This window comes from Pollicipes pollicipes, unplaced genomic scaffold, assembly GCF_011947565.3.
Source record: "Pollicipes pollicipes isolate AB1234 unplaced genomic scaffold, Ppol_2.1 Scaffold_4295;HRSCAF=5057_pilon_pilon_pilon, whole genome shotgun sequence".
Classification (NCBI taxonomy): domain Eukaryota; kingdom Metazoa; phylum Arthropoda; class Thecostraca; order Pollicipedomorpha; family Pollicipedidae; genus Pollicipes; species Pollicipes pollicipes.
Window position 1 is genome coordinate 19,629,202 of NW_023596461.1, and position 9,796 is coordinate 19,638,997.

The following is a 9,796-nucleotide window of genomic DNA, read 5'->3' on the forward strand; positions in this document are numbered from 1 at the left end:
ATGCTGCTGATGACAAAGCCACAGCCCTGACCGGTCCACATATGGCCACATCACTCACGTCCATGGTAAACCTCCCCACATAACCAGCTGACCGCCACATAAGACCTCATCACTCACGTCCATGGTAAACCTCCCCACACAGCCAGCTGACCAGCCCACATATGACACATCACTCACGTCTGTGGTAAACCTCCCACACAACCAGATGACCAGCCCACATATGGCCTCATCACTACGTCCATGGTAAACCTCCCTGCACAACCAGCTGACCAGCCCCATATGGCCACATCACTCACGTGTGCGGTAACCTCTACCAACCAGCTGACCAGCCACATATGGCCTCATCACTCACGTATGTGGTAAACCTCCCACACATGCTGACCAGTCCACATGGACGCATCACTTACGTCTGTGGTAAACCTCCCCACATAACCAGTGACCGTCGACATTGGCCATATCCTTCACGCGTCTGCGCGCTGCACACATTCATCAGGCTGGCTGCAGCTCGCCGCCTCCGACCGGTGAGTCATCGGGCCCGCGTCATCAGCGTGATGGCGGGCCGTGATGACGCGGTGCCGCACCGGCACGGCCCTCCGCTCGGGACCAGGCGATGCCGTTCACAGACAGGCTCAGGGCGGCGGCCATTTGTAACAGGGCGATCCTGCGGCCTGGACGGACCGCACACTCCGAGAGGTCCGCTGGGGCCGTGTTCAGCTGCGTGTTTGGGGCGTCGAGATGAGCGGACCACACGCTGAGACCGGAGGACAGGACCGGTCCGACAGCAGTCATCACTCACTGACCTGTCGGAAGCAAAACAGGCGGCTGGCAGCGAATACACAGCCAGGGAGTGGTCTCTTGAGCGAACTGGAGCGTCATCTTTGTGAACATCTCGAGTAGAATTGGTTTTTATGCATGCCCGCATGAAATTAATAAGATGGCAGTTAGGTTTGCATTAAACAAATTATAAAGTGTATCGGGGAAAGGTCAGTGTTAACTGACAACAAAGGCATCCCTGTGCTTTCACCAGACCGTGTGCAGTCCCAGTGCCACACAAGTTGGGCGTTCTCCTGTTACGCCATCCGTTTACCGTGGCGGCATTAGACGGCCACCGGCTCTCCATTGACCGCGGCGGGGAGCGGCTGCCAGTGATAGTATCTGCGAGCCTCGGCCCGACCACAGCTCTGCACACCACCCATTGACGTCGTTGGTGACCTGGGGACGGCCGGTCGGTGTCATCAGATCTCGATCCGCCGTCGGACGGGCCGTTAAGGCCATACGAGGCTCGAGCATCTGCGGACGGGTGTGCATCCGCGCTCCATACATCACCAGATTGCAGCATCGCCAGGCCGGCCGGCCGACCCGCTTCGCGGTCAGCAAGACGCGCGCGGGGCGCGTGCACGGCATATCAGGCCGTGTCCTCCCACCGGCCACGCGCCGCTGATACCGAATTATGAGCCAGGTTATTATTGATGCGCGTTGGAGGAGGTCACTTTGCTTTGCTCGCGTTGCATGCCACTTTCGGTGGTTAGCAGGATGAATGATTCGGGTTAAGGTGCCCCTTCGGCTTCGTGTGGCACGTTAATGGCACACAGACGGTGCGCGCCTCAGCCTGAATGCAATCACCGCCAGCGATCTCTACAATGCGCATAAGCTCCCGCGGCCTATTCGCCAGCCAGCATTGTGCAACGCCCCTCGGACTCCACCCTGCTGCTGTGGGATGCCGTATTTACCCGGCTTGCACTGTCCCCGGCAGGCCAACAGTTCAGGCGTGCAGCCGTAAATAACACGGCTGAGAGCTGAGACCCAATGGTGATACCAGACCTGTGCGGCTGTAAAGACTGGAGAAAACCACGCTACATATTGGAAGCGGGCGGTGTGGCTAGCAGGGCCGACATGTTTATTTGTGTACTACCGTCGGTAAATACCTCATACGCTGACTGCAGTTGCGGAGGACACTAAAACCTTAGAAGCAATGAATAAACATGCGTCTTTTATAAGACCAGACACGTAATGCACGGATTGCAGCCGCCACACACAACGGAGCTCAGACACCAAGGCGCAAGATACCAGGCAGTGCGTGTTAGGGGCTAGTCACAATACTGCTCGTCGATGCCTGCGGTAACGTGTTCTAAATTGTCATCGAAGGGACAAGCCAGAGACACGTATCTAAAACGAGAATGCAATGTGGATAAGATAAATGTGGTAGTAATGCTTGAAAATATATATGGCATTGTGTCAGCAGATTAGGTGCTTGAGTAGAGAAATCGAGTGGCTCCTTATTTAAATGAAGCACGTTTTGAATGATGCAATCTTCAACCTTTTCTATGCAATATGCCATTTATATCTAATCGGTAAAACAGTTTATTATCAGTTTATTTTACCGTCATTGCCTTGTTGTCTGCATAGATGAACATTTCTCCGTAGTTTTCACTTCCGCCTCGTCTATCCACCAACCCCTAATCTCTGCTTTTGGTTCTTCCTTGCCCTCTTCACCTCTTTTACTTGTTGACAATCGGACAGTTCAGTCACCGTATATTATTGTCATTGCTTTTTGTCTGCGTATATAAGTATTTCTCCGTAGTTTCACTTCTGCCTCGTATTTCTTTCATCCCCTAATCTCTGCTCTGCTCATCCCTGACACCTCCACCTCCTTTCCCTCGGGGACAGCGGTGCACCGTCCCCCCGATTCTGCTCCTCTTCAGTGCCACATCCCCCGGTCGGTGAGCGACTCTGCCGCCTGGCAGGCCAATTAGTGGTGACTAGCGGGCCGATCGTCGCCCCCGCCGCGGGGTGTGGGGTGGGCCGGGCCGGACTCCACCCGCCCCGCCATCCGATACCATCTCCGACGATCCGCCGGGCGACAGACCCCGGCGAGAGGAACAACGGTCAGGACGGGTGATGCTCCTGGCGTGAGGGCGGGAGGAGCGGGTGGTGGTGTACCGCTGAGGACCAATGACCGGGTGTTTGGTGCTCAAGGCAGCAGGGCGGGGGGAGCGGGTGGTGGAGTACCGCTATGGACCAGTGACGAGGTGTTTGGTGCTCAGGGTGCAGGGCGGAGGAGTAGCGGGTGGTGGAGTACCGCTAAGGACCAGTGACGAGGTGTTTGGTGCTCAGGGTGCAGGGGGCCGGAGGAGGGCGGGTAGATGGGTGTCCGCTGAGGACAAATGACGGGTTGTTTGATGTTCAGGGCGGCAGGACGGGAGAGGCGGGTGGATGGGTACCGCTGAAGACCAGTGAGTGGGTATTTGATGTCAATTGGTTGAGCACATGTAAGGATGCGTAATAGAAATCGCGTACTAATGAGTCTGGTACATTGGCTGTAGTAATTAACGCATCATGCGTCCGCATCAACGCAATGCTTGTTTTGGCAGCCCCCCTCTCATTGATGCGTGTGAGTACTCAAACATTAATGTGGACAGTGCATGTCTTCCAGCATCTCTGCTACCATCATCACTCATTTTGGTTCAAGGCAGCGTGGATAAATTGGCCTTTTTGTTGACAAACTTGCCGCGCCTTTTTTCGTGGGTTGGCGGATGGCTGTATTCAGCCATAATTCTTGCCGTGGTCAGCAAAAAACAGGAAGACCCGCACTCTTTTTTATGACCTTATTTCGGGTGAGGCACAACTCAACGCTCTAATTAAAACAGATGTGCAAATGGCATGTATACAGCTTCATGCAGAGTTCAGCTTATGCAATAAGCTACAGAGACTTTCATATGCACACAAATCGTCCACCCAGCCTCAGCATTAGCTCACATATTCAGAGATAACCATGCAAGCTTTGCTGAATAAAGCAACATATTTCGCAGCATATTTAATGGATAGATCTGTGTATATCCATACAAGTGTGACACACATGTGTGCACATACATACATGCTACGTTTATGCTATTTTAGTGTTCGATGCTGCATGTCAGACTATATGTATTTAGAAATATAGCTGGGCTTAGATACACACATTCGTGTACTCCAGCAGAAAGTTTTGGTTTCAATACAAGGTCTGTTGAATGCAAATTAAAGGCCCACCTCATCAGTTTTCTGCCCGCTTGTTACTCGTTGGAGTAAAACCTTCTCGATGTTTTTGGCCAGTCACACATCAATGCGGTATTTTGTTTATATTTGTCTCACCTGACAGACGTTTTTAGCGCATACATTTCCAATTAAAAGTGGAAAAATTCAGTCGCGCAAACAACGAACGAACAGCTTTACTTCCTAAACATGCCCCTCAGCGATAATATAAAGCATACAATCAGGTAAGAAATTATGCATACGAACTCGGGTCTTTGTTGCCATGTTATTTTCTTCGATCAGCCTGAAACAAAAAGAGCAAAAAAGTAAGCAAAAATTAGGTGTTTTGTGTCTCTTCCTACTTGGTGCATACTTTCAAACCTTGTAAATGCCCTGAAACAAGAATCTAACATTTTATGCTCCTGAAAGCAAACAGACTCCAAACTGCTTTAGGACATGAGCGGTAATTATGTACAAAGCAAAAGGCAGTTGAAGCTCACTTACCAACAATTGCCCTGCCTAATTTAGTCAAGCAGGTATTCTTGATATCGTGGCGGGATTTGTCAACACCCTTTGATGTGGGGAGCCAGCTTGCATGACAGCGATCCAGGAAATGTATCTGCAAAACACATTACACTTAACAAAAGGTGCAGCAGTCTTGGAACTGATATTCTGTACACATAAGACAAACATCTACATAGATATAACCAAACTTATTACGACCGGTTAATAAATTCGTTTGATTTTATATCTGCGTTTTGAAATCATGCTAATACTTTTGACATGCATTGGGCCTACACATGTGACTGTCAACAGTCACAAACAGTGATGTAAAGTCTAGACGATGTATAACAGTTATGTAAGGCAGTAGCGAAGTGAGTTGTCTGTATTAACATTAGATGACACCTGGCCTGTGATGGGGACACACACCTGATCATCCCCGTCCCGGGAGGTAAGGAAGGCACCCCGGAGAGGCAAGAGGGGGGAAGACGCTCCCCTCTTTACCAGTCGCGACACCAGAGGAAAGATATAAGGACCATGGAAGCAAACGCAAGTGTGGGAATGAAAACGAGATCGTAACCACGAGGAATTATGCCACGTTTGAAGGAGAACACGAACCTGGACAAAATGAATGGTTGCAACGTACGAGAAGCAGGAGAGGACTATAATGGGAAAGTAGGAAATAGTCATCCGTCATAGGCATACTGATCATTATCATACAGAGCTCATACTCATGACGTCACATCTGATACAGAGTGGTGCACTCTCCCCCCAGCCCGCACCTGTGGGCTTGACGCAGGCTCTGAGGGTGCAAGCCCAGGCGCCTCCCAGGCAGGAGCAGTGGTTACAGCCGTCGGTCTTCCTCTCACCGTCCAGACAAACACCGGGAATTACTGAGAAAAACATCAGGAGGTGTAGGTTAAATGTATGTGGGTTAAAACTAACAAATCGCTTGATCTCACGTGAAGTGCAAAGCTGGTGTGTAAACAATTTCTTATATTTGCACTAGACTAAAAGACAAAACAAGGTGCACTAGACGACCAGTGAAGGTCTTTACTGGCATAGGTTCCATGTTGTTGTGCGTGCCAATCTCACCACGCCGGCGCCGCCCTGACGGCGTCAGTCTGTTGCACGGCTTCAGTAAGCTTAATGGACAGCGTTACATTCATTAGTGCGTCAGAATGGGAGCGGACGGCCGTATCGAAGCCATTGCGTTATGATACAAGATCCTTAAAACTACCTGGCACAGCATCAGAAGCATATCATGTTCTGTTGTGTAATCACGGACACTGAATTCCAACCTTCAAGTGCAAGCTCAGGTTCACTTCAGTCAGAATAGGGCCGGACTAAGCGTGGCTCAGTTTCAGGCCCTTACACAAGATATACGTACCTCGCCTTGTTGAAGCGGCTCTGACACATCACTGCAACCAGAGCCAGCACGATGAGCACACGAGCCCCCATACTGGATCCGGTCGACGTAGCACTGACACGTTCCGACCGAGCTGGACGACGTACTGGCCCGATATGGCAGCTCGAAAGGTCACCAGGGGTCAGTGGACGTGCACACGGCGGGCCGCCGTCCGTCAGGCCAAGGTCACGGTCCTGTCCTGGCCGGCCGGTGTCCGTCACAGCGGCCGGTGCCAACAGCTCACTGTCAGACAGTGGGCCCCGCCGCCCCGGCCGGCCGTGTCGCGTCACCCGGCGGTGAATGAAAGCTCTCGTGACGGTCCGACACCGGCACCTATGTGTACCAAGCGGGTCATGGCATCCCGGGTGACCGGATGGACAGGAGTCCACGGGTGGCGTCTGGTGACCGTTTGTAGATGGGTCGCATGGATTACAGGGTGTCGGAACATCAATGTGAGCTCCTGTCATCATCTTCTCTCACTCCACAGCTTTGATCATATCTCCTCCCCTTATGGCTCTCATCATTTCCCCCTCACCACACGGCGACGAATTTCAGCATACATTCCGTAGGTCAGTAATTCAGCGCGCTGGATATGGCGCCATAGACTCTTCGTGCCACCAGCAACTGGGTGGAGCAAAGCCCTCAACCCTCCGCGTAAATCTTCATAGGCATTGCATAATCAGACGTGCTGCAATGGCATCTTCCTCACCTAGAGCTCTGGGCTTAAACACGTCATCACTTATGGCCGGAGTGTGTTATGAATCGGTGCACCCAGCCTCATGTCTTATTAACGGTGAAATATTATGCTAAGCGTACAGATACCCGATCTTTTTTAACTGAGTTATTGGCGCATTTAATCGGTCGAGACATAATCTGCAGTCATCAAACAACGCAGAGATTGTTTTTGCAAACAATACGTCATACCTTAACGAAAGACTGAGCCATTGTTTTTGCACTGAACAGTCTGTTTGCGCAATGGCATGCCCGGAGCATTTATAACGATCAAATGTTATCATCGCATGGCCTCCACTAGCACCCGAATAAATTAATAATAAATATACTCCACTAATACCCCATACCTCCCTGAAGCCGCCCTGACAGCGCTGGGTTTGGCCTGTAACCGTGACCGCTTCCCGTCACATTGGCGATGCCCAGAGCCGGCGGCTGGCTGGGGCCGGGTTCGCTGGAAGGAACATCAGCGATCCGCACCCGCCTGGTCTTGGGGAGGGGAAGGAGAGGGAGTGTGTTCGACCCATCCACCGGCCCCTGACACGCCGCAGCCAGTGAGATGGAGCGGCACGGAGTAAGCTGTGTGGTCAGAAAACATTTCGCTCACCACTGAAGGACAGACAACGCTCGCGGGAGGCGTGCCTCCATGTGCAGCGGTGAGGTGGTGTGGCGTGTCTTGGTTTGCTTGTAGAGATATCGCACGGAACGCTCATGCCATTTAACGGGTGTGATCCGTTATGTATTTTTGAACCCCGCGCTTACACCATGACGAGCTGCATGAGTTTGACACAATCTTCGTTATTATCATATGGTGGAGGAAAACTGTATTCCTGGTCAGCAGCTCTAGTATGGATCATGAACGTTGCGTAAGTATGTCCCTGGCCAGTTCGCAACGACCTCTATGTTAATTGGCAGCAATCACGAAATTAGGTAATTACGTTGAAAACTGTTGATTTCAGCTACTTTTCAATTCACGGTTCTTTTAATTCGCACAGCTTTTTCGCTGGTTCCTGCGTAACAACGTAGGTAAGTGGATATTGCAAGCTGTGTGTAGCTTGCAAAGAAATATGCACAACTTTTTTGTCTTATTATTTCAAAGAAACGTTGTATTTACTTTTACAAACCTTTCGTTTCTATCAACTACCTGATATTTGCTACATGTCGTCGCAAAGTTTTCACCAGTCGATTCTGCTGCATTCGTTATTCACGTCCTCTCCCTCATACTTCCTCATAGTCTTTTCTGCGTTGTTTGTCCCCGGCCCTGTCCTTTCCTCGCTGCTTGCCATCATTTGCTTATCTGCCCTTCCGGTTTTTCCTTATTGTATCTTCATGGTTTCCAACGTATTTGGTTTCCGACCTTTGCTCGCCTGTGGTCTACTTTCCTGTGTTTTATCCTCCCTTGATGTCTCGTTCCTGACTACAGCTTTCTCCCCCTTTCCTCCGATCGTCCCTCAGCTCCCACCCTCTTCCCTCTGCCGTCGTCACTCCCGCCCTCTACCGCCCCGCCGTCTTCAGCCCCCCCCCCCGCCCATCCTTTCCCAGCCGTCGGCCCCGGAGGAGGCGCGGGTGTACGACTGGAGTGGCCTGCCGCTCAGTCGACGCCGGAGACTGGAGCGTGACGGCGGCGCCCTCTGCCGCGCTCTCGAGGGTCAGCGCTGGTCGCCGCCTGCACCAGGCCTCGGCCGGTCACGTGCTTCAGGCTACGGCAGGTCATCTGCCTGCAGCGACATCGGGGTGTCCGGCCTCCCGAGGAGTGGCCTGTTTTGGAGTGCGATCTAAACGGCCGCCAATAGCAGAGTTGTCATCTATACAGACAACAATAGCAGAATTGTTGTGCGAGACCATGGTGTTGGATGCGGACCAAAACAAGCGGTGAGCCAAGCACCCCCGGACCACTCAAGCGTTGAGCCGGCAGTGCAGTGTTTACGCAACCTTGCTCTGTGTTTTGGTGGCATGGATTCCGGCCGGAACACATGTCCGAGCGACAAGAACACTTGATGGCCCTTCGCGGCCTGTGATCGACGAGTCAGACTGGACGGAGCCACTGAGGCCGTCGACATGGCTATGGCACGATGGCTAACGCTGGCCCTGGCGGTGACGAGTTTGACCTGTCCTGACCTGACCCAGGCAGGCCGTAGGAGGAAATGTCGGATGTACCCTGACACAAGCTCCCGACCGGTGGTGATTACAGGCAAGATGTTGGCCTTCTACACCATCCATGTGCCGGGAGTTCGCTTCCCGGTCAAACGTTTGGGCCTGGTGGAGGTCAAACGGGTTATCTCGGGTCAGGTCAGCCGGCCCCAGCTTGTGGTGGAAGGGTTCTATCAGATCGGTGTATGCAACTCGCGGCTGAGACTGCGGGAAACACGAATTTTCTTCCTGAAGTCGCCCAATATCCGACCCCTTTCATTGCGGGAGTCAGCCGAGAACATCACTCACAACACGGACTTTCAGCTGATATCCACAGCACGCTGGACGTCCCGGAACGTCAGAATAGCTCGCACATACACAGGTCAGTCCAAAGGTCGGTCCATAATGTGGCTGGTGAGTCGACCGCCATTGTCTGTTATACCGTGCTTCACGTATTCGTACCTAGGCAGATTGTCTCTCACGCCCTTTTGGCCAAAACCCATCGCAGCTTTTATCCAAATGTGATTTGAGCCCATCAAACAATTCCCAGATTATCCACGATGTTCTCAAATGGGCAGACCATTAGAACAGAGCCAGGCCGGCCTCAGAACATCATCTGTGATAAAATAAAAATGATGAAATAAAAAAATATGATGAAAGAACATCCATCGTGATGACACTGGGGTGTGAAATCCATTAGATCTCATGGTGTAGTGACCGAGGCCCCCGGCGGGCGGTAACGCGGTGGGCAGTGACAGGGCAGTCTGTCACGGGAGGGTGGAGTCACCTGAGAAGTGATCAGCAAGTGACGGCGGGCGAATGACGCACGCCAGAACGGTGCAGCTCGTGGAGTTGGTTAGCAGGTGACGGCTGTTGATGGCGTAGCCCCGCCGTTGACAGCCCTCCGATACTGGGCAACAAGCTGGACAGTTCGGTGAACGGGAATCAGTGTTAAACCGGATATTTTTGGTACTTGCAGCATTGCTCTACGACATGTAATTTGATATTTGGCTGCAAATA